Raw genomic sequence first — 27351 nt, 5'->3', positions numbered from 1 at the left:
TTTACGACAACGCTGTGACGCAACAAGTCACAAGTGTGCTTCGCTAACTTTGCGAAATGTGACCAAATACCGCGTATCATATTCAACCGATGGATGCAGGAATAATTCGGACATTCAAGGCATACTACAATAGATCGCTTGTTAGACATTACCTCACCTGTGCTGAGGAAGGACGTGATCAGATACGTCGGATCAACATGCGGATGTCACTCGGTAAAATTATTGATGTGATGAATTCAATAAGCTTTACATTAAATGCTTATTTGTTTTATCCAGATTCGTGTCGTTTTTGTAATAGTAAGGGAAGCAACTTGGGTCTTGATTCAGTAGTCCGGACTATTCGCAATCCGGACGAATTTGCTGAGAAACGCAACCGTCCGGATTAACGAGGCTTCACTGTATAATGTTTAACCTCGACTCAAAACTCAAAAGATACTCTCCTATCCTAAAAACGAAACCATGCTTCATATCAAGTCCAAGAAAAATTCTCTTTTTTATGCACTGGCGAATCTTTGTGAAAAATGACATCTAGAATTTCTAGAACTACCGGACACGATTTGGATGCTTCATGTTCGTTCAGAGCTTGATACTCACACAAATTAAGTTTTAATGCAAACAGCTCACTGCAAGTCAACGTCTCCTCGGATTGACGCTCCACCTCGTCCGTCCACCTCCCCGTCCACGTCGCCGCGCAAGTCACCGTCCACCTGTCCGTCCACTTCACCGCATGTCTATGTCTCAGTCCACCTCACCGTCCACCTCTCTGTCTGTCTATGTCTCAGTTCACCTCACTGTCCCCCTCACCATCCACTTCACCGTCTGTCTATGTCTTCGTCCACTTCACCATCCACTTCACCGTCCACCTCTCCGTCCACCTCAACATCCACTTCACCGTCTGTCTGTGTCTCAGTTCACCACTCCGTCCACTTCACCGTCTGTCTATGTCTCCGTCCACCTCACCGTCCACTTCACCGTCTGTCTATGTCTCCGTCCACCTCACCATCCACTTCACCGTCTGTCTATGTCTCCGTCAACCTCACCATCCACTTCACCGTCTGTCTGTGTCTCCGTCCACCTCACCATCCACTTCACCGTCTGTCTGTGTCTCCGTCCACCTCACCATCCACTTCACCGTCTGTCTATGTCTAAGTTCACCTCACTTTCCATCTCACCATCCACGTCACCATCTGTCTATGTCTCCGTCCACCTCACCATCCACTTCACCGTCTGTCTGTGTCTCCGTCCACTCCTCACCATCCACTTCACCGTCTGTCTGTGTCCACCTCATCCATGTCTCATTGTCCCGTCCACCTCACCATCCACTTCACCGTCTATCTATATCTCAGTTCACCTCATCATCCACGTCACCGTCTGTCATTGTCTCCGTCCACCTCACCATCCACTTCACCGTCTATCTATGTCTCCGTCCACCTCACCATCCACGTCACCGTCTGTCTATGTCTCCGTCCACCTCACCATCCACTTCACCGTCTGTCTCATTTCACCACTCCGTCCACCTCACCATCCACTTCACCGTCTGTCTATGTCTCCATCCACCTCACCATCCACTTCACCGTCTATGTCTCAGTTCACCTCACCATCCACTTCACCGTCTGTCTATGTCTCCGTCCACCTCACCATCCACTTCACCGTCCACCACTCCGTCCACCTCACCATCCACTTCACTTCTGTCTATGTCTCAGTTCACCTCACTGTCCAACTCACCATCCACTTCACCGTCTGTCTATGTCTCCGTCCACCTCACCGTCTGTCTACGTCTCCGTCCACCTCACTGTCCACCTCACCATCCACTCCACCGTCTGTCTATGTCTCCGTCCACCTCACCATCCACTTCACCGTCTGTCTATGTCTCCGTTCACTGTCCACCATCCACTTCCGTCTGTCCATGTCTCAGTTCACCTCACTGTCCACCTCACCATCCACTTCACCGTCTGTCTATGTCTCCGTCCACCTCACCATCCACTTCACCGTCTGTCTATGTCTCCGTCCACCTCACCATCCACTTCACCGTCTGTCTATGTCTCCGTCCACCTCTACCATCCACATTCACGTCTGTTTATGTCTCCGTCCACTCCTCACCATCCACCTCACCGTCTGTCTATGTCTCCGTCTCCGTCCACCTCACTGTCCACCTCACCGTCTGTCTATGTCTCCGTCCACCTCACTGTCCACCTCACCGTCCATCTCAGCGTCTGTCTATGTCTCCAGTTCACCTCACTGTCCATCTCACCATCCACTTCACCGTCTGTCTATGTCTCCGTCCACCTCACCGTCCACCTCACCGCCTGTCTGTGCCTCCGTTCCACTCTCACTGTCCACCTCACCGTCTGTCTATGTCTCCAGTTCACCTCACCGCCTGTCCATGTCTCCCGTCCACCCTCACTGTCCACCTCACCATCCACTTCACCGTCTGTCATGCCTCCGTCCACCTCTCTCCATCCACTTCACCGTCTGTCTATGTCTCCGTCCACCTCACTGTCCAACTCACCATCCACTTCACCGTCTGTCTATATCTCCGTCCACCTCCACTGCCTGCTGTCTATGTTCCCCATCCACCTCACTGTCCACCTCATACCATCCACTTCTGTCGTCTGTCTATGTCTCTGTCCACTCTCACTCTCCACTCACCACCGTCTGTCTATGTCTCCGTCCACCTCACTGTCCACCTCTACCATCCACTTCACTGTCTGTCTATGTCTCCGTCCACCTCACCGTCCACCTCACATCTGTCTATGTCTCCGTCCACCTCACCACCACCACTTCACCGTCCACCTCTCCTGTCCACCTCACCATCCACTTCACTTCTGTCTGTATGTGTCTCAGTTCACCTCACTGTCCAACTCACCATCCACTCTTCACTGTCTGTCTATGTTCCCCGTCCACCTCACCGTCTGTCTCATGTCTCCCCGTCCACCTCACTGTCCACCTCACCATCAACTCCACCGTCTGTCTATGTCTCCGTCCACCTCACCATCCACTTCACCGTCTGTCTATGTCTCCGTTCACCTCACCATCCACTTCACGTCTGTCTATGTCTCAGTTCACCTCACTGTCCACCTCACCATCCACTTCACCGTCTGTCTATGTCTCCGTCCACCTCACCGTCCACTTCACCGTCTGTCTATGTCTCCGTCCACCTCACCGTCCACTTCACCGTCTGTCTATGTCTCCGTCCACCTCACCATCCACTTCACGTCTGTTTATGTCTCCGTCCACCTCACCATCCACCTCACCGTCTGTCTATGTCTCCGTTCACCTCACTGTCCACCTCACCGTCTGTCTATGTCTCCGTCTACCTCACTGTCCACCTCACCCGTCCACCTCACTCGTCTGTCCATGTCTCCGTCCGTCCACCTCACCGTCCACCTCACCGCCTGTCTGTGCCTCCACCTTACCCTCACTGTCCACCTCACCGTCTGTCTATGTCCAGTTTACCTCACCGCCTGTCTATGTCTCCCCCGTCCACCTCACTGTCCACCTCACCATCCACTTCACCGTCTGTCTATGCCTCCGTCCACCTCACCATCCACTTCACCGTCTGTCTATGTCTCCGTCCACCTCACCGTCCACCTCTCACCATCCACTTCACACGTCTGTCTATGTCTCCGTCCACCTCACCGCCTGTCACCTATGTCTCCGTCCACCTCACCGTCCACCTCACCATCCACTTCACCGTCCGTCTGTCTATGTCTCCGTCCACCTCACCCTCCACCTCACCGTCTGTCTATGTCCACCTCTCCGTCCACCTCACTGTCCACCTCACCGTCTGTCTATGTCTCCGTCTACCTCTCTGTCCACCTCACCGTCCACCTCAGCGTCTGTCTATGTCTCAGTTCACCTCACTGTCCACCTCACCGTCTGTCTATGTCTCCGTCCACCTCACTGTCCACGTCCTCCAGAAACGAAGCTGCTACTCATTGTATTGTCATTCGAAGCACACTGTCATCTCTTCAGAAACACTATCTACAGAAAGCAAGAACTCATGACTTGCCGTCCACCTGATATGAAGAATCAAAGTTGGTAAAAACTGTCACTTTGTAGCTAAGGCTATATTTCTTAGTTCAAACCCATAAGTATTGAAGGAGCACAACATCCGGCATGGCTTAATGCCCAACTGTTCCACATCACCATCCATGTCACCGCCCACGTCACGGCTCACGTCGCCGCCCACCTCACCGTCACCGCTCACTTCACCGTCCACGTCGCTGCCCACCTCACCGTCACCGTCCACGTCGTCGTCCACATCCAGTTCCACCATCACTCTCCACGTTGCTGTCAACTGCACCGTCCACATCACCCTTCATGACACCGTCCACGCCACCGTCTTATTGTGTTTCCACGTCAACGTCCACGTCGCTTTCCACTTCAGTATCCACCTCACCGTCCACGTCACCGTCCACCATGCTGTAGCTTGGTGTAGACAGCATCTGACATTCTCAAGACAAAACTTGGACGGTAACCGTTTACAGTCCAGGTGTCATCTCGTCCTTATAAAACAGTCCCTGTTGTAATTTTATTGCCATCAAGAAATATTATGTATGCAACGACGACTGAGCCGAAACTGCATACAAAATCGTGCTTTGTGTGCATTGACAATGTACACCATTCTGTTGTAATCCTGAATGATCAGATGAAATTAATTTCATTCCCCGCCTAACCAAATCTTTCCTACCGTTATCTGAACAATCTCACCTCGAGGTTCTCTCAATCAAATCATCGCATCCTCTTTTTCATTGTTCACATACAACAATCACATTTTATTGATATAGCCTACCGTATTTACCCAAATTATCATGAAATTGCAAGCTGCGTTTGAAGTTTTAAAAATGTTTACCATATTTACCCATGTAAATGCCACATTCCTAATCAGTCTGCGCGACTTGCCGTCCAACCCCACAAACGGATAACAATTAAGACAGATAAACATCCTCACTGTACTCGCACAAGTAAGCACTACAAGCTTGTCACATGATACATCATCATGTACGCTTTGCTTTGTATCTGTAGCAGTATCTTGTTGTTTTACCGAATCTTTACGGTAGTTGAAATTCTTAGACAATGTAAATATTACCTCCCTGAATAATGCTGGGGAACCGTGTAGGTAGCAGAGAGTGAGTGAGTTTAGTTTACGCCGTGCCGTTTTAGCAATATTCCAGCAATATCACAGCAGGGGACAGTAGAAATGGGCTTCACACATTGTACCCATCTGGGGAATCGAACCCGGGTTCTCGGCATGACGAGCGAAGGCTTTAAGCACTAGGCTACCTTACCGCCCATGTAGGTAGGAGAAGTATCGTAAGTTCCAACGGACCCCAGTATTGTGGCCTAACTTTGGTTGCTAGCTATAGATCTAGAGGTCGTTTTTATAATGTTTTAATTAATAATAATGTAATCAGTGAGTTAGTAGTTATGCCGCCTTTAACAATAGTCCAGCAATAGTAATGCAACACTGCAATATTTCATAATGGCCAGAAACAAGTTTCAAGTATACTCTGTGACAATCCAGTTGTCACGCTGTACTTGGCGATATGGCTGAAATGTGACGTCTACATTTTAACTCACTCACTCAATTATTCCATGCGTTTTCTATTTATTGCCTTGATTCAAATGTTATTCCACCTACTGTTAATACATGTACGTGTTAATCCAGTACATCTTGCAGTACACACACTCTTAGTACCATCTTAACATAGAGCATCCTATTTTCCATCTTTATACTGTACTTGGTTTCGTTGAATTGATAATGTATTCTGAATAGTGTTTTTGTTGTAGTTGATGATGATGATGTTGTTGTTGTAATTATTGTTGTTGTTTTCCGTCATGATTGTCTGTTAATAAAACATATTTAGACGAACTGTATACACGTGATTTCAAGCCAACTGTCAAATGTTATACCAAAGTGTTCGTATTAACGAGGTCTGACTGTACTCGATTGGTTGTTTTGTTTTTAACGGCTTCAGCAATATTCCAGCTATATGACGGTGGTCTGTATATAATCGAGTTTGGACCAGACAATCCAGTGATCAATCATGAGCATCGATTTATGCAGTTTGGATAAGACCACGTGTGTCAATCAAGTCAGCGAGTCTGACCACCCGATCCCGTTAGTCGACAGAGAAAGAGAGGGCGAATTATTCACAATATTACTGGATGTGAGTGAATAGTTAAATTTTACAATCACATCGGCAATATTTCAGCCATATCGTGACTAAAGCAAGTTTCAAATTGACCAATAATACATGTAAATTATAACAAAACTGTCAGCGAAGGACAGTAAAACCAAATAGAATATCACACTATTAAAAATATAACTAGTATATCTCTCTAACATTGGACTTCAAATTAGGACAAGACAGTATATAAATGGGCTATAGATCGCCAATAACCAAAGGTAGATCACCATCCCACGTGAGATATAGTCACGACAAAACCCATTCGAGAAATGAATACTATTCCTTGAAAAACATTATACACAAAATAATGCAGGGATTGGGATAGAGAACTTTGACAATGGGCCATTTTGAGGATTATTAGCTATTTTCTGATTTTAGAATGGGCCACTGCCCTTGTATCAATAATAAACATCAAACTTTTAATGGGCCATTTTTATTCTAATGTGCAAAATGGCCCAAGGCCCATGCCTTTCCCAATCCCTGCAATGTCAGGGTCCTGTTCCCCAACCCGAACCACTCTTGTATTCTTGAGATGACTGGATATCTTTGTATTTTCATACTGTGTACATACATAGAATTGTCTTTAGACGTTCATCATTACCGACATGTTGGTCACGTGTTCTCCTGCCGATCATGTGATATGTGTGATCGCGCTGCACCAGAGACCACTGTCAATAACTTTGACCAATATACATAAAGCATAAGTTGTAGATCAATAAAACAAGCGTAACTCCTTCATGAGAAATAAATGCTAGTATTCAGTACACTACGTGATATCAAATTTAACATAGTGCTTAAAAGCATAAGTTGTAGATAGGGCTGGGACGGATACTCGGGTACTCGAATCCGGGTCGGGTACAGCTGGAATCGAGTCCCATTTCAAGGAATCAGAGTACCCGGAAAGGGCCGAGAACTCTGTAATGACAACGGCAGGTAACTCTAATCTAGAGCAATATGGACGACACCCGTGCTAAGTTGAGTGTTTGGGCTCATTTTGAGCTTGATGCAAATAGCTAGAGAACCAAATGCCGACTCTGTGGTATCATGTCTGAAATTGATAGTACAGTCTGCTTATGGTTTTGAGATTTATAAGTGTTAGACCCTGCTTGTGAATTCTGCTGAAGTGGTGAAGGTGTGGGACTTGCGCTACTCCTGGGCTTCATCCCTTATGAAGCTGACACGCCAGGATCAGGATATACTTAATCTTATAATTTAACACAGTTACAAATTTGAAGACCCATACGATTTTTAATCTAATATGTCAATCTACTGCGGAAGCTGTACAAGGTCAATACAAAAACATCTTGCACTAAAACACAACCTAAACAATAAACGTGTTCATTACATTGTGTATTTGTGTTCATTGCTTATCAAGGTTTTAAGATTACATGTACATTGAATTTTGTCTTTAGTTTCTATTTTTTTTTTTTCAATTTCATTAAACACAGCTTTTACATTTGCGTTTAACATGAATACATTGACTATTAAAGAGATTGCAATTAAATGATTGTATGTGTTGGGAATATCAATTAAAACTAAGGAATTAATATTCTGATTTGCAAATACAATGTTCGACTGGTTATCATTACAATAAGAAGAAAAGATGATCAGAAATAGAAGCAGAACTCACGTAACATATACATTTCATAGTTTAACAAATAATAATCAGCATAATCACGTAGTTGTCTACTGGCTGAATGAATAACTGGTCTTTTTCATTATTAACGTAACACACATTTTTGGCATTGTCCAGTTAATGGAGGTTATTATCAACGACGGTAATTTATCTGCGCATGAGCAGTGAGTAGTCAAATCACAGTAACAGCGGGAATGAAAAGTTCTGTGTTTTAACAAATGTTCCGTGCTTAAAGTAACAATGTAAGTAATGGTGTTACTCTTCATATTAGTTATAAACAGACGTAAATCAAATAGCCTAAGATCAGTTTCAATGTCTCATTGCCATCCTTTGAGGTTTTCTGTTATAATATCTGTCAAATCGTGACTGAATATTCAGAAAGTTTACTGAAGCTATGTATTCCTTAAATTTCCGGGTACACGATTCCGATTCGGGTAAGTACATGCGGGTACTCGATTCCAATTTTTCCTACCCGTCCCAGCCCTAGTTGTAGATGAATAAAACAAGCGTAACTCCTTCATGAGAAATAAATGCTAGTATTCAGTGCACTACGTGATATCAAATTTAACATAATGCTTAAAAGCATAAGTTGTAGATGCATTAAACAAGCGTAACTCCTTCATAAGAGATAATGTGTGATCCCATTTCTGGTGTCTCCCCGCCGTGATATTGCTGGAATATTGCTAAAAGCGGCGTAAAACCAAACTCAGTCAGTCAGTCATAAGAGATAAATGCTAGTATTCAGTACACTACGTGATATCAAATTTAACATAATGCATGAACCAATCTATTCAATAGCCAATGACTGGGAAGCTCTATTATCACATCGTATGCACATGAAGTTCAAAAATATATGTGAGCACAAATAGAAGCAAATATTCAAGAATAGTATTTACAATTACATCACAGGCACACATCATTCATCTTGCTTATCTGTATTTATTATGTGAGTGGGTTCACGGCGCTATCCAAAACCAACTCCATTTCCTTGCTGGACAGTGAAAGAAGAACACGTGGCGCAAGAGTAATGGTAAGTTTTCCCTCGCATTTTTATTATTTTGCAAGTGGATCAGGTTTTGCCATTTGGCAGACGGGTCTACAAATTTATAGATCTTTCTGTAATTTAGCTTGACACCTCTCTTTTATTGCAGCTGCGCGTTAAGCGAGGGCACCCGTCTGAGTGTCGAAGCAAGATTGCGGAAAATGATCGTTTCAACACGAAATGTGACAACCTCATCAGCAGACACGCCTTTTCCGCTGTCAGTACTTAGATATAGTTATTTTAGGTCTTCATGCACAGTTTAGACTTAATGCGTCAGTAATGTTTTAATTATCGGCATTATGTCAACGCAACCGAGTCTGCACATTACTGAGTTGTGCTTAATAACCTGCGACGCAAACGCCTCCAACCCTTTAATCAGGCTGAATTTGTCTCTCAGGTGAAATTTCTCTCCACAATATACATTGGGATACAATAAATATGTGCCAACTAAGTGAGCGAGTCTAACCACCTGACCCACGTTAGTCGCCTCTCACGACAAGCATGGGTTACTGAAAACCAGTTGCCTCTCCCGCTCCAGTTAAATCAGGTCAAGTTCTCTCTCGCCGTATGAATAAAATGTGTATGGACAAGTCCGGGCATTAGGGAAACCGAGTTACCTCCCTTATTCTGCTTCTCGAAAGTGTATTGTCAACTGTCAACATCGAAAGTGAAACAACAGTTGTACTCACCGAGTTGCCGAGTTCTCTGGCGTCTTGTCTCCTGTGTTACTACAGTTACAATATTACAAACCATATTATTACAATGGCTGCAGACAGATATGTCCAGCGGAAAGTAAGGTAAGAATCGCTATTCGGGAGCCTGGAATCAGTACAGTTACGTGCAGAATGACGTAATGACCAGTACGTTTTAGAATAAGCTAATGATACTCCTATTGCGCTTCAATACGATCCGTTTTTACATCTTGCAAGACAATCTTCCAGAAAAAGAAGAATCAAGCGAAACGGAGGCACCCGTTGAGGTCAAAATAGAAATAGACCATATCATTTTAACAAGAATACTATTTGTCAGCAAAATGTGATAACAGCTCCAACAAGCAAACCCACCCCTGTAAATATATGACTGTAGGGTGTCTGGGATTTAAAAACAAAATAATTATGCTTCAGACTTCGGAAAATAGAAATTATCTGCTACAAAAAATTACACTGGAATTATTTTGTTGAAAAAAATTAGTGAGTGAGTGTCCTCCAAACTTGGGAGATTTGCATTAATAACGTATCAAGCGGTCGAGCAGAGATAATATTCGCGACGCGGATAAGTTATTCCACGAAAACTGTTGAATTATAAAATACTAGTCAGGACAATGTATGTTTCCCCAGTGTTTGGTTATGGAAATAGTTATGGTACTCAGCCATAGCCTTAGAATGACATCTTGTCAGCCAATGTGAACACAGAACAACTTTCACGGCACACACTACTGACAAATAGCGAGTGTGATGTCGACGCGAGTAACTGAACAAAATGGAAAACACTGAAAGCAACAAGTACGTCATGATTTGCCGTTGTATTCGGCAATGTTTCGGTTAGACTGCAGCATTTAGGGCTCCAAACCGAAAAGAACGTTATAGCGAAACTTGTTTAAGCTCATGTGAAATCTCCTCACTAGTTTTGATAATATTCATCTCATTGGTACCAGTCGAACTGCCCCAGCTACAAAATGCCCCATCAAATTTGGTCACTCATTCTATCTTTGGTCAAATTTATTTAAAATGATTAAATATATGCCGTTTATGCATAGTTTTGGTCAACTTTGATATTATGTTCTTCATATAAAAGTTGTTAGGAAGTAATATTTCTGATAATTGTTCCATTAGTAAACTCATAACTAAGAACATAATATCAAAGTTGACAAAACTATGCATTTTTGGCCTATATTTAATCATTTTAAATAAATTGGGGCATTTTGACTACCATCCTGTGGCAATTTGACCAAATTTGCTGGGGCAATTTGTAGTGGGGGCAATTCGACTGGCAACCGGACCACTGACAGTAATTTGTAACAGGGAATGATGGAGTATAAATGAATCTGGTTGGTACTTCTTCCTTCTTCTTTGAGATTTTCATACCACATGTGTGCATGTCTCTTTCATATGCGCCCGACTAGGAATGATCGGAGCATTTCTCCTGCCTAAATCTGTCTCTTTACTTGGAAAACGAAAAGAAATGGTGGCTCTTTCCATTGTTCGATGATTCAGTGCATCCCTAGGCCATTTACAAAAACGACAGAAACAACACGATTTGTATTACTGTAGCGCTTGTTCTTAGACAATATAGCGGACGCTTGTCACATATGACGTCACGAGCGGAAAGGTCACGTGAGTTCAAGCGGATTATGCATAATGACCGAAGCTCGGATAACAGAAAACTGTTTTGCGATAAAAGCAAAATGAACCATATTTTTAAATAAAAATTTGGGTACATGTTTCTGATGACTTTATCTTTATTGCAATTGTCTACTATTCTCCTTTAAGCACTTTAGCTTTGTCTTAGATAATAGTGGTTTCAAGAAACAGGGAATTTTCCACAGAATTCAAATATATTTGTGTGCGTGATATTTAGAATTTTATTGGAAGAGGAAGGACAAATCTGTCCCTCTGGCACCCAGGGGTAACAGCGATGGTAGTTCTTTTCTTATCGCTTGTATAATTATAAACTGTTCTCGTCACGATATGGCTGAAATATTGCCGATGTGACGATAAATATTAACTCACTCACTCACTTATCGCTTGTTCGAATCCGTCATATTTATATTTTATTTTTATCTTGTGAGAGAATCCAAAATAATTCATTGATTGATATTTTTACCATAAGATAACTTGTACTTCAATTAAAAACATAAGGTTTGCATTGTTATTCAAACTTTTGAAATAGTTTGTGAACAAGAAGCTAAGTAGGTGCCCGTTCGGTCTCGCTTTATGTGTTGCTATGCATCAAAGTACCTCTTATACCAATGTACGACATGGATTTAGGACCTCATCGGACTCCAGTGTTCATTCTAGGCCGCGCCCTTGCGCCATCCGCACACTGAAAGTTCATATGGCGCACTTTAAAATACTGGCAGGCCGTGCTGGCGCATTCGAGATATTAAACATAAATCTCAAATGCATTACGAGTTCGTTTTCAAGCGTCAACTCAAACAAAATTCAAAACGCAGGCTTAGTGTTACAAAATGCGCTACCTTCTCTCATTGAAGCAAGCTGTTATTGTTTTGAATGCCAAGAACTCTGCACATCACTTTCAAGCTGTTTCAAACGAACATTGCGAAGCCTACAAATCGGTGTTATGAGAAAATCTGATGCGCTTTGTAAAACAGATTCTGATTGGTCGGTTTCTTTGGTCGTGATCCAATCACGTTGCATGTAGCAGTTTTATAATGTTGTTGCCATGAGGGACACACCGGCAGTCAAACGCCGATGTCAAAACGAAAATTCATTATTTTTGGGCGAAAAAGCAAAACCTTGTCACGATGACGACTGACTGAGTTTGGTTTTACGCTGCTTTTAGCAATATTCCAGCAACATCACGGCGGGGACACTACAAATGGGCTTCACACATTGTGCCCATGTGGGGATTCGAACCCGGGTCTTGTCACGATGACGATACAGAGAGCACAACCAACCACGACGATGATAACCGAAAAAGAGGATTGGTCTGAGGAGAAACGCCAGGACTATGTATCACGTCCACGTGTTTTCAAAATACGTGGTTGCAGCTTTACCCATAGGTATCGTTCGACAAAGAAGCAAATCGCATGCGATGTACGGTGTGTATTACCCATCACAAAAAATAATGTGTTTACAGGGAATGGCACAGACAATTATTGGACCAGTAAGTGAACTCAAATTAGTAACTAATTAGTACTGTATGTCTAACAAGTCACAGCAATTTGACATGGCCCACACTATTTTCTGAATGGCCCACTTAACTGAGCGCTGGTGGGTCATGGGCCGACTTTTTATTAAGGCTAGAATAAACATTATTATGACATGGATACGTCGTCTTTGTGAAACTGTCGTAAAAGAAGGTCGGAAGAGGGTCGTAAACAATGTCGTAAAGGGCTACGATATCCTAAATTTAGGAGGCTCTTTGTGAAACGCTGGCCTGGTTACCTATTACTGTCAAGCTAATTTAATATGACTATAATTTTTGCTGACACACATCTCTGTACATTATGAAAAGTTATCTTTAAAGTGAGATAAATATTATGTAGGAGTAGTATTTCAAAACGTGAAGCAAAAGTATTGTAGATCTCCTTTGATATATACCATTATTGTAACTACATGTATTCAATGTGTATGACGGTTTGCTTGCTTTTTAAGTTGGGGCTATGACATTTTCTGTTTGCAAATAATAATGTAATGAATGAATAAATGTGTTTTTAAAAAACATGTAAACTTTGTACTACAACATAGTATATAATGTAGATTTGGTTTCGTGGTTGTATGGCCGAAATAAATCTGATGCGGTAAAACTCAACTCAACTCAGCTCAACTCAACTCAACTCGACTGAACATGGTAGGGTGATCTTCATATACCTTCAGCTGCTGGCTGTCTGTAGCCTGTTTCTAGTTTGTATTATTTTCTACAGTAATACTATAAGTTGTTCACTGGTCTCGAGGAGGACATGGGCTGATGTACCCTGATGTACCCCAAAGTGCGAGTGGAACATAAAGAAACATCGAGGGTACATCAACCCATGGACACCGAGGGACCAGTGAACAACGTTTTTATCTTACCGAACACCTCAATGGTAATTTAGAACTGTTTGAAGCACGGGTATCGGATCATAGTATGGAGTACCAGACGACAAGAAAAGCAAATTTTGAGTTATCTCTCTTCCATCGATTTGCATTCACAAAACATCGGTAATTTCCGTATGTCAAACGTGATTCAATGTTATTCGAGATAAAGAATTATTACTCGAAGTACCAAATGAGGTCGGCATTCCCAGCGGGGTACATAGAAAAGCACAGATTGATCTGTAACCCATTGGTGCTTCTACGGGCTAGGATACACATGTGATTATTTTTGTAATAATCGCACATGTGCTCTTCAGTGATTCTCAACGTTGATTGGTCAGCTGAGCAGAGAAGAAATATGATTGGTTGACGGAACTACTTTTCATGATCAAAGTTCACTGACAACTTTAACCGTTTCATTGATAATTAGAGTGACTGACTGAGTGTGGTTTTACGCCGCTTTTAGCAATATTCCAGCAATATCACGGCGGGGACACCAGAAATGGGCTTCACTTATTTTACCCATGTGGGGATTCGAACCCGGGTCTTCGGCTTTACGAGACTACCCCACCGCACCCATTGATAATTAGAACGTGCTGTACTCACACATTCCGAGATTAAAACAAGAATACATAACGGTTAAAGAATATGAATACTCTTTAGTGCATGATGGATGTACTGTTGGTGTATTTGGTTATGCACCACTGCAAGAAACGGCTAAATGTTTCAAACAAGGAGCATGATATAGAACAGCCGAAAGGGACATTTGTCAAAATATAAATTTCCGTGAAAGTACATACCTTACAGGTGGAAATCCTCCGGACGCACTGGGAGCAAACGGAAGGCTGACTTAACATCGAAGTTTGCTAATTGAGCGCCCTTGCCTAAACGCTGAACTAAACTTACCGCCTCATCGAACCGTGTGTACTCGAACAGAGCAAAATTCCGTGGAAATTCCATCGTTGACGGACGATCCCGGGGATGGAGAGATGGTGTTTGAGACGGTAGCTATCCGCGATTGTGGAGACATTTAATGTGTCAGATATTTTTTGACAAAACCAACGGAGATACCTTGAGGTTTTGAATCGGGCGTGAGGGCAAAGGCCCGGCAATGCGACCAAGAGAGATTTCTTTCTGTAGCTTCACTGTAAATAAAACGTTGTCAATTTGACAATTTTAGCTTTGTCATTATTGCTCTGACAATTATGAATTGTCAGTTTGAACACTGAGAGTTGTCAGTATGACAACCCACGTTGTTATTGTGACAATACTGAGAGTCTTATACTGATTGCTTTAAAACAATCATTTATTAGATATGATATTTAGATAGTGTTGACGATCATGTTTATAGTTTAACCACGCGTTTTACATAAGATATGCGGTGACAATATTATATTGTCATATCGCGAGTTTTATCAAATTTTGACAATACAAGGTTGTCAAACTTGACGGATTGATGTCCTTCACAGTGAAGGTCACAGTAAACGAGGTGCAACAGTCAGGAACGTCAAAGGAACTGGAAAAGTTGTTATAGTAAGTATATGCAAAACACTTTTACCATTTCCTTTCATTAGATAACTACTGAGTACGAATACAGTGTTTTTGATTCTCGCACTGTCCATATTAACGGAAAATCATGAAGAAATATTTCAACTGGACACCACACAAATTTGTGCACACATTCCGAATAATAACTGGCCATATAGCGTTAGATACAACATAAATCTATATCGAGTAATAACATTTAGTACTTACGTGTGCTTGAGAATGTCAAAATGTTCAGTTTAATCGCATGAATTTTTCTATTCCATTGTCTTCAGGAACCCGGTTGAAATTTGACAACCTTCGTTGTCGCATCGACGACATATTGACAATATATTAGAGTTACCTCCCCTAGCTCAGGTCATACAATTATAGTTACGTCCCTCATGTGTATAGTGCATATCCAATTGTGTCACCAAAGTGGCCATATAGCATTGGATACAACACAAATATCTATCGACTAATAACATTTAGTACTTACGTGTGCTTGAGAATGTCAAAATGGTCAGTTTAATTGCATAGATTTTCTATTCCATTATTTGCAGGAACCCGCTTTGAACTTGACAAACTTCATTTGTCACATATGATAGAGTTACCTCCCCTAGCTCAGGTCATACAATTATAGTTAACGTCCATTCAACCCCCAATCTCATTTAATCACATTTTTTTTATTTTCAACAACACAACCAACACAATACATGCATGCAAAACATTTAACATCACTTTTGTCGTTAACACTTCAAATCCAAGGCCTATCCGGTGTGAATAAACGTTTAATAATTACACAAAACTTCACTTGGAAATTGGCAAATCAAGTACCAGAAAATTAAAGTACGGATTGACATTTTTAAATGTAATGAAAATAGAATAATTCAGGACTGTTTTAAAAGATGAATGAAAACTACGTGAGTGTTTATTCATGTGTCACTTGTACATTTGTATTAAGGCATTTTACAGACCTACTTTCCCACTATTCAATTCATTCACATGACCCAAGTTTTCAACTGACTTGTGGTATAAATGCGTGCCAGGCGACCTTTAAAAGTAACCGAGTTTTGAAGAGGCACATAAAATCAAAACACAACGTCTTTTATAGGAACAATCTATTCAATAAGCTACAAGGAGATTTGGATGATATTGAGCATGAAATACATTTGAATCTCAGAAATGATGCGAATGAGTCGGATCACAACAATCAGACCATTCAAACACAAGATCTAAAGCAATATGTTGCATTGCAATAACTGCATCTACGTGAAACAAGCAGACTGCAACACTCAGCCTGTCCATTGATTCTTGAATTAGTAGGGAATATACTAGATTGGTTGAGCGAAAGAACATTGACTGAAGTAAACAAGATATTGACAGCTGCACATTGCAATGATTTGTTGTTAAATGAGATGGAACGAACTGTTCTTGGTGAAAAGCAATTGGTGGAAAGGATACTTAGTCAAGTAAGTGATGAATATAACTTCAATTCCTATATCAGGTTTCTTTTGGGAAACCGGTAGAGCACGTAGTTGGTAATTTACCCGACGGAACACCCGATGTTGTTCAGTACATCCCTCTTTTAGAAACAATCAAGTCTCTCCTAGAACATGAAGATGTGTTTTCTCAGGTTATGAGCCAACAACAGTCTCAGGATGGGAAAATGCGTGACCTATGTGACGGTTCAAGATTTAAACAAAATCAGTTATTTGGCAGAATACAAAAGAGCAATTCAGATCATGTTGTATTATGATGAGTTTACAGGTGTAAACCCCATTGGTCCTAAAAGCAAAACACTACAAGTATGGCGCATTCTATTTTGTCATAGAAAATTTGGGTCCAAACACAGGTCCAAACTACACGTTATGCAGTTAGCATTGCTTGCTCGCTCTAAATCAATCAAAACAAATGGACTGTTCAAAGTCATGCAGCCCCTCATACGTGATGTAATGACCTTGGAAACTGAAGGCGTTGTGATAGAAAGAAGTGAAGGTGAATTTCAATTCCATGGTTCAATTGCTTTAATTATTTGCTGATAATCTTGGAGCGCACAGCCTCGGTGGATTCATGGAACCTTTTCGGTCTTCAGAAATTGTCGGTCTCTGTATGATCACAAAGGGATGAGATGCTGGTAAGCACTGATGCCAAGGGCTGCGCCTGAGCGTACAATTGCAGGTCACAAAGTTAATGTGATCACTGATGCTGGAGGTTTAGCGAACACATACGGTGTAAAGTCTGACAATTCCCCTATGGTTCTAATGACAAGTCAAACGAGCCAACTATCTTGGCAGCACAGTTATGTAAACTCAAAGTGAAACAGAATTGGATGCAGATTTGGTGCCTACTGCGGTTGTTTCCCCTGTTGGTCGGTTTTGCTGTAGAAGAAGAAGGAGACCCAAAGTGGGAGGTTTGTTTGCCCTCATGGATATGGTGGAAAACATATGCGCCCCCATCACTAGCGACGGATACTGTGCATTTATGAATGATTGCAATCATATATTTGTCAATTTGTATACAAAGAGTTCCTGAAGCACGATTTCAAACCCAAGTTTCACTACGTCCTTCACACACATTTGGCCCCTCATAAACGTTTGGACAATGAGGTTCGAGGGCAAGCACAATTTCAAAGAAATTGTACACAGAGTCAAAAACAGAAAAATCTGTGCAAGACCATGGCTTTCCGACATCAGTACCACCAGTGCTTGTGGGCTGAGTCGAAGTCATTCCCTGTCCAGACCATGGGGAGTATGAGGCATCACCAGAGGCGGCACCATACAGCTTGCAGTCTTAGATGATGACCAAATACAGGATCTCTTGCATTGCCTTACGTTCATGGAGCTACTGATGTTTTTCAATGTCAGTCGAAGTACGGGTAAACGGACACATGTATGCTCCTGTCTGTGTCATGTGTGTCTCTTTTGAAGATGGACAGGAAATACAGTTTGGGAAGTTTGAATGTTGTTTCATGCATGGCAAGCCTTACTTGTTGTTGCCAAAAATGGACAATTAGATTTTCACACCAATATCACTCTTACGAAGTTCAGATCATCAAAACAGTACATGTGTCGTCTTAAGACATAGAATTGTGACATGAGTCTCTTGATCAACCAAAATGAATCTTGCTGCTTGGAAATGCCTTGGATGGGTTATCACATATTTATCTGTATATTTTGGAAAGCTTGGAAGTGTTACAATATTAGTTCAACCCAGCGTTGTGATATCTAGATACATACAAAGGAGTTAATGCGTACATATGTGCATCCATAAACAATAACATATTATTGTTGGATACAGGTACGAATGCATGCATGCTTTTTCAAATGTATTATGGAACACCATATGTATAAACACACACACATTTCTCCTCTACACACTTTTTCTGTTTATGTAATTCCAATAATAATAGGGTTACCTATTTCTGCATCACGAACTATGAAGGATCTTTTTAGTACTGTCAGCTCTCATTTTAATTATTGCATTTTTAAAAATTAGATTTGTTAAACGATTTGTAAATAGATGTAAATATTTTACCATTGGAAGTTTGAATTAGTAACTTAGATTGTTATTGGCTGTATCCTCAAGGGGGTTAAAAGTACTGTAAAATTATTGTCCTCCTGAGAGGGTACATGTAAGTCCCCAAAGCATTTGAAGTAAAATTCACAATCTTCCACTTTTTTTAATCGTAGGATTCTTGTCATTTTAATGTGTGGCTTAATTTGCTTACAATCGCCAGCAGTTGAAGGGATGGTGTGAATCCAACTAGGGTCCATGCAGGTAGCTAAGGTACTGTAAGTCCCCATGGTCCCTAGTTTGGTGATCTACCTTCAGTTGTTGGCGATCTCTAGCCATTTTAATATTGTATTATCCAAATAGATGCTATTAGTTTTAACTTTCTAAGCTAGTTTTAATTCAAATTGTGATATTCTAGTTGTTTTACTGTCCTTCGTCGGCCGGTTTTTCATAATATCTATATTCTATTTCAATGTCAAATGTTCTCGTCACGATATGGCTGGAAATATTGCCGATGTGACGTTAAATAATAACTCACTCACTCACTCACACTCCAATAATGGATATAATAATACAACCGTTTTGTTTTATTTATTGTAGATGGCAGAGGTTGACTTCCACATCACAAATGTGAAACCAAATTGGAAACAATCAAAATCAATTATCTCATTTACGCTGGATCAAGCCAGAGAATGCTATCTCTCAACACTTTAGATATTCCACTCGGGTTTCAGACCCAACCATATTCGGATAAGCATTATTCTGATTGGGTAGACATTTCCTTAAATGATCCAAAAATTGCAAGGGAGGTAAGCTAAAGGAGATGAGTACTCGGAAAGCAGTTGATGTCAGCGAGAGAGGTGACAACCATCCGTGTACGACAGCTGGCCTACAAGAGGTTCCAACCGTTATGAACGAGACACCAGCGACCTGTACGAACAAGATATCTGTGATTAATATGTAATGAATAGCATTGATTCCACACGCACATGTTAAAGAAAAAAACTACGCCCGGCCATTCTAGAAGCAAGTGATGTGAAAGCCCTTTCATCAATTGTAATGAAGAAGTATATTAGCAATCAGTAATTTGTCATTATTTACACCTTTAAGTTATGGAATGTTTCTAGAAGAAATACATTTGCTCGCCCAGACAATGCAAATGTTGATAAATTGATGCCATTGTTTGATAATGTTTCTGTATGCACATAACTATGAACTTATGATAAGGCTATTGGTATGATAATTAGCATTAAATATATCAACAGATGCAATATAAACGTTTATTTTTATTGTCACAAAGTATTTTATCATCCACAGTACCACGAACATTCAAACATCGCCATGGCAGTCACCTATACACTGCCGGCAGTCCTTCCAAGATATGCGGTTGACGTTTTTGGATAAAGGCGGCTTCCGAAACCAGGGTTCAAGAAGCCACCTTCTCAACTCCATTTACAACGATGTGTCTGTGAAGTACACTGTAAGATATCAGCATTATATTGGTTATATGTGTTTAACTTACGGTACAATTTACAGTAATGACTTCCTATTCAATGATAAATCTCAAATTATAACGTATCTGTAAAGCCAGTAATATCATTGATAAGAAATTAATTTTTTCTTATTTCTAGATATCCTCTGTCATATCAATATAATGAAATCATCGACGTCATATTTCAAAGATGGCCTCATTTGATGACCGAAGACGGTTTAGAAGGTAGCAGCACTAGAGTAAGTTTATGATTTGGTTTGTTTATTAATAGATTGGGCACTCAGTTTTCATCTCAGTAGAACCCTCTCCTTACAACTGAATCGTAATGTTTTATTTATGTTAACTGACAAAGTATATTTATGTTTGTGTACTCTACTACACACCGATAGTAAAGTTGTTTTGCGGTTATATTAAGCTGTTTCCATAACCAATGCATGACTATTTTGTTTTACTCTTTTGTCGCAAAGGTGCTCTGGAGAGCGAGGATCCGTGACCAATTTATCAACAACCGACGAAGAAAGGATTCAAATGTGACGTGTGTTCAGCAACGCAAACGTAAATCTGCGAACAACGTTGTGCTTGAAGAATCCTCGCCTTCTAAACAACCCAAGATGTCCCTGCCTGTTGGAGAAGATGACCACAGCATCCATAGACATATACAGTGGATGAAGCAGGAAGCCAGAGCACGAAAACCAGATCGCTCCAAGATGTCGCGACTCATGAAACTCACTTTCAGTACCAGAAGAGAAAATGGTCACATCAGGGGAACAACTGTAAAGAAATTCTCGACGATTATCCTTGGCTTGCTAATGAGGATGAGGTAAATATGAAACTCTACATGAATCTATCGTGTGTAAAAACGTTTGCTTTTGGGATGGTGCATAAAGCCTATCTAGTATTCTACTAAGTGAAAATGCGGACCACACAACGACGTTGTTTCGTCGTTTTTGTGTTGGCAGGGCATACACATAACATTAAAGTGTATTACGCTATATACAAGCTAAAATCTATATTAAGTGCTTTATTTATCTTCTGATGAATGAATATATTCCACGAAGCCGATAACTTTTAATACAATGCTTAGTCATATTGTATAATTTGTTACAGCCACTCAAAGTTAACAAGAATAATAAAAGTTTTGGTTCTTTTATGTTATCACAAAACGTTTTATGATTTCAGATCTGTGCAGAATACTCTCGACTCACAGAGACTAACATCGCAGACAATGTAAACTCTGGACTGGGAAAGGTGTCTGAAAGAATCTATTACCTAATCAGAAATTCATCGAAAGTTGAGGATGACATCAAAGCCTTGATGAAAGACGTGGACAAAGAACTGATGAAACAGAAAAAAGTGTAAGCATGTTTCTTCCTGTTTCAGTGGATATTGCACAAATGTAGCTGTTCACCCTATTGGTCCCTGAAAAATAAGTTCTTTAATCTTTTTAAAATTATTTAATTGATAATTGATAATTTTATGTTACCTGTAATTTGGACACATTTTGAAAAATACAACTTTCTGGAAACCTGATATTTTGTTATTAAATCATCGTGTAACCATGTGTTCAGTCATGCCTACAATTGGTTATGGTAATAGTGTCAGTTATATTATGCTCTATACTTTTTGTACAGATGCAGTACTGGCCACAGTCATCCTCGGTCTTCCGGGACTCTTAAGAGAAGAGTCTAAGACCTTCATTGCAGAGGACTGGCAAGTGAGTTACACTGGATATTGTTATATTGTTAAAAAAGTATTTATGGTATGCATATTTATATGTAGATAAATATTGATATAAGTATTTTTTATACAATCAGGCCGCGTTAATCCGAACACTTCCATTTTTCAAAAAATGTTCAGATAGTGAAACGTACGGACTACTGAAACGAACCATTATGTAAAGGTGGTGATAGAGTTTTAGGGCGACTGGGACTAGAAGAAGGTCTATGTAAGCCCATAATGTAAACCACTACAGTAGAGTTACTTCCCTTTGACATACGGAGACAAGCACATAAGAACCTATACATATATCAAATGAATTTATTACAGTTTGTATGCATAACAGTTAATCAACCAATCAATCAATGCATACAATAATGTCTGGATATGGTACAGTATATGTTTATTCATTTAAATTAAGTGGCGTAAGGGCAGACCTCTTGCACGGCCTAGAACAAGTATTTCATTTTAATTTATAGGTTGCAAATACCGTTCCATCCTTCATTGTCTGCGATGGAGGTGCAGAGGAAACTACATGTTGGATCTGACAACTGTTGTGTATTCTGAGGGACAGAAAGTCTGCACTACCGACAATATCATAGATGCCTTGAAGGTTTACCTTGCAGTGTATTATGTGTTTAATTTGCAATATCCCCAAGGTCTCAGCAAAACTCATCTTTTCCTGGACAAAATGTTGCTGAAAATCAAGAATAAACCTATGGGTAAAAACCTTTGAAACCAAAGAGTTTTGAAAAATCGGTCAATTCCCTTTATTTCAAAACTAAATGCAAGAAATTGAATGTTTTGACAACAGAGTCAATTGTAACATTTGGTAATTGTCAGAAAGACCACAACACTGAAAACTAAATATTTTTATAACATATGTTATATTTGGGATTAGACTTTCTTAGTACAGTACAGATTCTAGTACTGTTGTTTGGGTTGAGTCCCATCCCGATTCGAACCCACACCCTCAGAGTCAGGTACCCATTCGCCAGCACATAAAGTCAGCCACCTAACCCCTTCAGCCACCACTTTCTAAAATGGCATTTGTGTAATCATAGCTTTCCGCTGAGAGCCCGCCAATTTACACTTATCAGAGGGGTACACAAAATCTGCAGTCAAGACTACCAGTTGTCAACTTCCATTTTGTGGAAGTCGCGGTGGCTGAGCGGCTGACTTTGTGTGTGCAGGCGAATAGGTACCTGACTCTGAGGTACCTAAATAAAAAGGAGTCCCAGAGAGACATCAGAGATTCAGAACCTGAAGAAATCTAGACTTGCTTCAGTTTGGGCTTTAGCATTGCAGAGAGGGCTAGGCAGTAGGGAAAATAATATGGTTCAGAGACTGTGAAACAGACTAGTGTTTGATCTGTAATAATGCAGTATCATAAAGCATTAGGTTTAATGAAAATGTTACAATTGACCCTGGTATACCCTACAATTCAGATATGTTTTGCTTGAATACTCAAAATTGAAACAAATACCAACATCATAAAGCAGGTATGCATGCATGATAGGGGGGTGGGGGTTGTAGGGGTGTATATTACATTTTAATTATAGGAGTTTAAATGGAATTATTTTTCCTGAATGTATGTGTATTGCTGAAAAGCTATGACATAAGTTGTTTGCATATCGTCGTCTAAAGTAAATACGAAAATTGGAGTTTCAGATATGACGGGGTTTTTTAAACAATTAATTCTAAAGATGATAAAGAAAAGACATTCTTTTGTGTCGAATTTGAGAAATTCCGTGATATCTTAGAAATGTGTTCCATACTCACTTTAGACAGAAGATATAAACTACATGCAATGACATTAGTGTAGTTTATTAACATGACTAATTCAGGACTCAGTAGAAAATTATCGTATCAAAACTCATAACTTGATTCATTTAAAGTTCTCTGAGAGTTATAGAGAGTAACGCTTTGAAGCTGAAACAAAGTTTGATGAGTATTGATGATTTTTTCATGCCAGAGAGGTAATCGCATTGAAGCTGTAACTAGTGAGTGTGTCCTTCAACAAATTAAAGCTCTTGATGGTATTGATTTCGATTTTCATGCCAATTTACAGCTGTGACCTGTGGCTGTTTTATGTGTCCCTGAGTGACCCGTGTGTGCAGTAAAAGCTATGGCTGATAAGGTGTCAGGGTCATTAACAGGGTATTTGATTGATTGGCAGATTACTAGCATTATATGGCAGGTTGTCATAAGGCATAGAAAATACATAAGAAATACATAGAAAGAAAAACAAAGGTAAAAGTTTAGACTCATTTATACTACCCATCAAAAGTTATGTATATATATGGTTACATCGAAGATGAATTTCTACACCTTAGTGGGAACCAACTGCAAACCTTATGCAGATGGGTTGCAAGAGGATCATGCATCAAATTGCTGAAAAAGTAATGCAAATGTCATGTATGTGAACAGCCAAGTGTTTAAGTGTTGAGGTTTCATAAAAATTCCCCAATTTTCACTGAGTTTCATCATTTATTGAACTCATGACAATAATCTTTCCAACATTACGAATTTGTTTTACTATAACATCAGTTAATGTGTAAACAGTACCTTTAAAAAAGTATGGAATATTTTACAAAATCTATTTCCAGATCAGTTGCCAGAAGTAAGTGGCTGCATTTACACTAGTGAGTCTAAACTTTTGATGGTTATATAGTATATTTATTTTCTGATTTCAGGTGTGGTCTCAGGTATATACATGGTCTCATGTGGTATATACATGAATTGATGCTATTATATACACAGAGTATATATATATATATATATATATATATATATATATATATATATACTTAGTATATGTCTATGTCTATGTATACACACACACACATACATATACATATATATATGATTAGTCTCTGAATATATGTACTGACAAAAAATAGTAAGGGATATAATGTATATATAAATTTTGAAATTATAAAGGTAAATTTTGAAATTATGAATAATGGTCTTTTATTCATTTGACACACTGATAAAATATAAACCATAAAATACTCAGTATCCCTAACTTATTCTGTTCAGTATATATAATATATATGGGTTATAACCATATACACATGTTGTTCATGCACTAATGAAATACAGCATACATGTTTTGATTGTTTAGAAATAAAAGATATCGTTCTCCCACACAAGTAAGTTCATGTTTATGTTCACAAGTCAATGCTTATTTCGACCTAAATGCATGAATTGAATGGTATTTGCATTCAGAATCATACTCACTGTAACGGTACTTATGTTGTTTGCCATTGGATGTGTGTTTTTTTATGCCATTGTGAATTGTGACAATCGAAATATATTCATATTGACATTTTTTACATTGCCAGTTTTGAATATATAAAATATTCAAATTGAATATGGCTGGACAACAATTTGACTATACAACCATGTGAATGACAAATGCATTGTCAAAATGCATTGTCAAAATACTCCAGTTGTTATCTAAGGCACCCCCGCTTTGACAACTTTTTAGTTGTCAAATTGACAACGCTTTATTTACAGTGTTGGCTGAGCTGCTCGACGCTGCCACTGGTCCCGCTTTGTCCGGAGACTACTGAAAACCAGGAGAGACAAGGGAGTACTTGTAGTGGTTCGAGGGATTTATTCGACAAATGGAAGCTCCAGATCTGTCTCTAAAACGCATATAATTCAATCATAAACATCATGGCAGTACATAGACACAAGATAAACGAGCATACTTTATAACACTTTTAAGATTTACAGTTCATTTCTGTATACTTTTACAAATCCCTTTAGATAAAACATATTACACTTTTATATAAAGATCATGCACATGCAATTGAACATAAATATATTAATCGGCTCCTCAGGGACGAGGTGGCTGGAATGAGTGATCGATGTACAGTGATAAGCCCTGCACAAATAAATATACTATGGCAAATATAGGATATATATGGTAGCACTTACGTTAGCATGTACAGAATACATTATACATTCCCAAAATAATATACATACATACATGATATATAGAATACTTTCTAACTGCCATGACACATACAAAATGTAATGATATATATCCTATGAAATAAACTTGGCATATACCTCTGTTGAATACACAAGTAAGTTGGAATTAAAACCTACCTTACCATATAATAACACACTACTAGCTAAAAATACTACATATATATAACTGCTTAAAATATAATAATAACCAAACCTAAGATGCCAGATACAGGATAAATGAACTCACCTATGTGATCTTGTGCAGAGAATGTGCTCACTGGCAGAAAAGGAGAAATAGGCTGACTGACCAGCAAAGTTTGAAGAAGTCACTCCACATGACTAAAACAATCATGTGGCCCCAGGAAATAAACTCCTAATCACAGGCCAAGCCTGTGACTGCCCGAAAGGATAAATACCCATGAACCTATATACTGTAACAGAGGATGCTGTTTCCTGGGTCCTCAGGTCCGCATAGGACTCAGGGTTTAAAGTCATAATGATAACCAAACACAAGATTTTGTAAATCAAATCAATTTATTTTATACTCAACTAATATATATAATAAAATCAACAATAAACTAAGTTAAATTAACCAACAAAGATAGTCAGTCTACAAGGATCCTGTGAAAAATGAAAACCCTATAAAATATACCCATTCTATTGCCCCCTTATCCCAACTTAATTCCCTAAATAATGTTCCCTGTAAAAATACAACAAAAATTAACTACCTAACATTATCTAACTAAAACTTAAGAAACTTAAAACTCCCTTGTTTGCCCAGTCTACAGAAACAATAGTGAATTCTCATCTTTACTTGTCTCTCGTAAGACCACAGAGTGCAGAGGAAAAAATAATCTACCCTTTTATACCCCTACCCTATAACTCTTACCCAATAAAACCATGCTCTCAAAATTACCCAATAAATGCTTACAAAGGAAAGTTCAGTGGACTGATCCCTTTGCTCATGAGATGCTTCATGCACTGGCACACCCCATTGCATAATGGGGGAAGAAGCATACCAGGCACTTGCCTAGCGGGTCCTCACCCCTCAAGAGCTAAAATGGACTAACCCACTGAAGGCTAAGTTTTAGTGTGTTATTTTAGCCCACCTTATGCCTAACCTGTCCCTCCCTAAAACAAGCATGATTTCTACTAAAAATAACCCTACCATTACATTCCCTTCTTAAGATCTTTAAAACACACACAAAAACCCCCAAAATACACAACAACCAACAGAACACAAACAAAAGCAACAGAATCTGATAATTTGTTTTTGCTTTCTTTCTTTTCTTTTTTTTCAAAGTCTCTTCTTCATTCACCACATCCACTTCCTCATATTCAGGATGGAAGTAGTCTTGAGCATAGGGATTAACAAGTGGAGGAAGAGGCTGCATTCTTCGCGACAATACTGATACACTTATCAGTCCCATCAAACAGAGGGTCTAACCTCTGTGTCCCTGGTGTCCTAGGCCCAGACATGGGAATCAAAG

The 27351-nt window shown here is 39.9% G+C and overlaps 2 long non-coding RNA genes across 5 annotated transcripts; one reads left to right on the top strand and one right to left on the bottom strand.

Moving 5' to 3' along the window:
• Positions 1-390: 390 nt before the first annotated feature.
• LOC124289629 lies at positions 391-4091 on the bottom strand. 4 transcript variants are annotated; one of them, XR_006901718.1, is made up of 13 exons: positions 3872-4091; positions 3500-3591; positions 3250-3329; positions 3079-3158; positions 2988-3027; positions 2465-2544; positions 2259-2298; positions 2154-2205; positions 1921-2052; positions 1709-1800; positions 812-995; positions 708-759; positions 391-658 (listed from the first exon to the last, which is right to left on the bottom strand). It is a non-coding gene; the product is annotated as an uncharacterized LOC124289629 (long non-coding RNA). The 4 variants fall into 4 exon arrangements; XR_006901717.1 differs by lacking the exon at positions 2154-2205 and having other exon boundaries at positions 2235-2286; positions 2988-3118; positions 3250-3289; XR_006901719.1 differs by lacking the exons at positions 2154-2205; positions 2465-2544; positions 2988-3027; ... (2 more) ...; positions 3500-3591; positions 3872-4091 and adding an exon at positions 2341-2362 and having other exon boundaries at positions 2235-2286.
• A 5418-nt stretch (positions 4092-9509) lies between these two features.
• Positions 9510-14629, top strand: LOC124289630. The gene is made up of 3 exons (XR_006901721.1): positions 9510-9669; positions 12004-12006; positions 14619-14629. It is a non-coding gene; the product is annotated as an uncharacterized LOC124289630 (long non-coding RNA).
• The last annotated feature ends 12722 nt before the right edge of the window (positions 14630-27351 follow it).

This window comes from Haliotis rubra, unplaced genomic scaffold, assembly GCF_003918875.1.
Source record: "Haliotis rubra isolate DU_JTF1 unplaced genomic scaffold, ASM391887v1 Scf445, whole genome shotgun sequence".
Classification (NCBI taxonomy): Eukaryota; Metazoa; Mollusca; class Gastropoda; order Lepetellida; family Haliotidae; genus Haliotis; species Haliotis rubra.
Note: the sequence above shows the minus strand (reverse complement) of the source record. Positions and strands in the feature narration are given on the sequence as shown.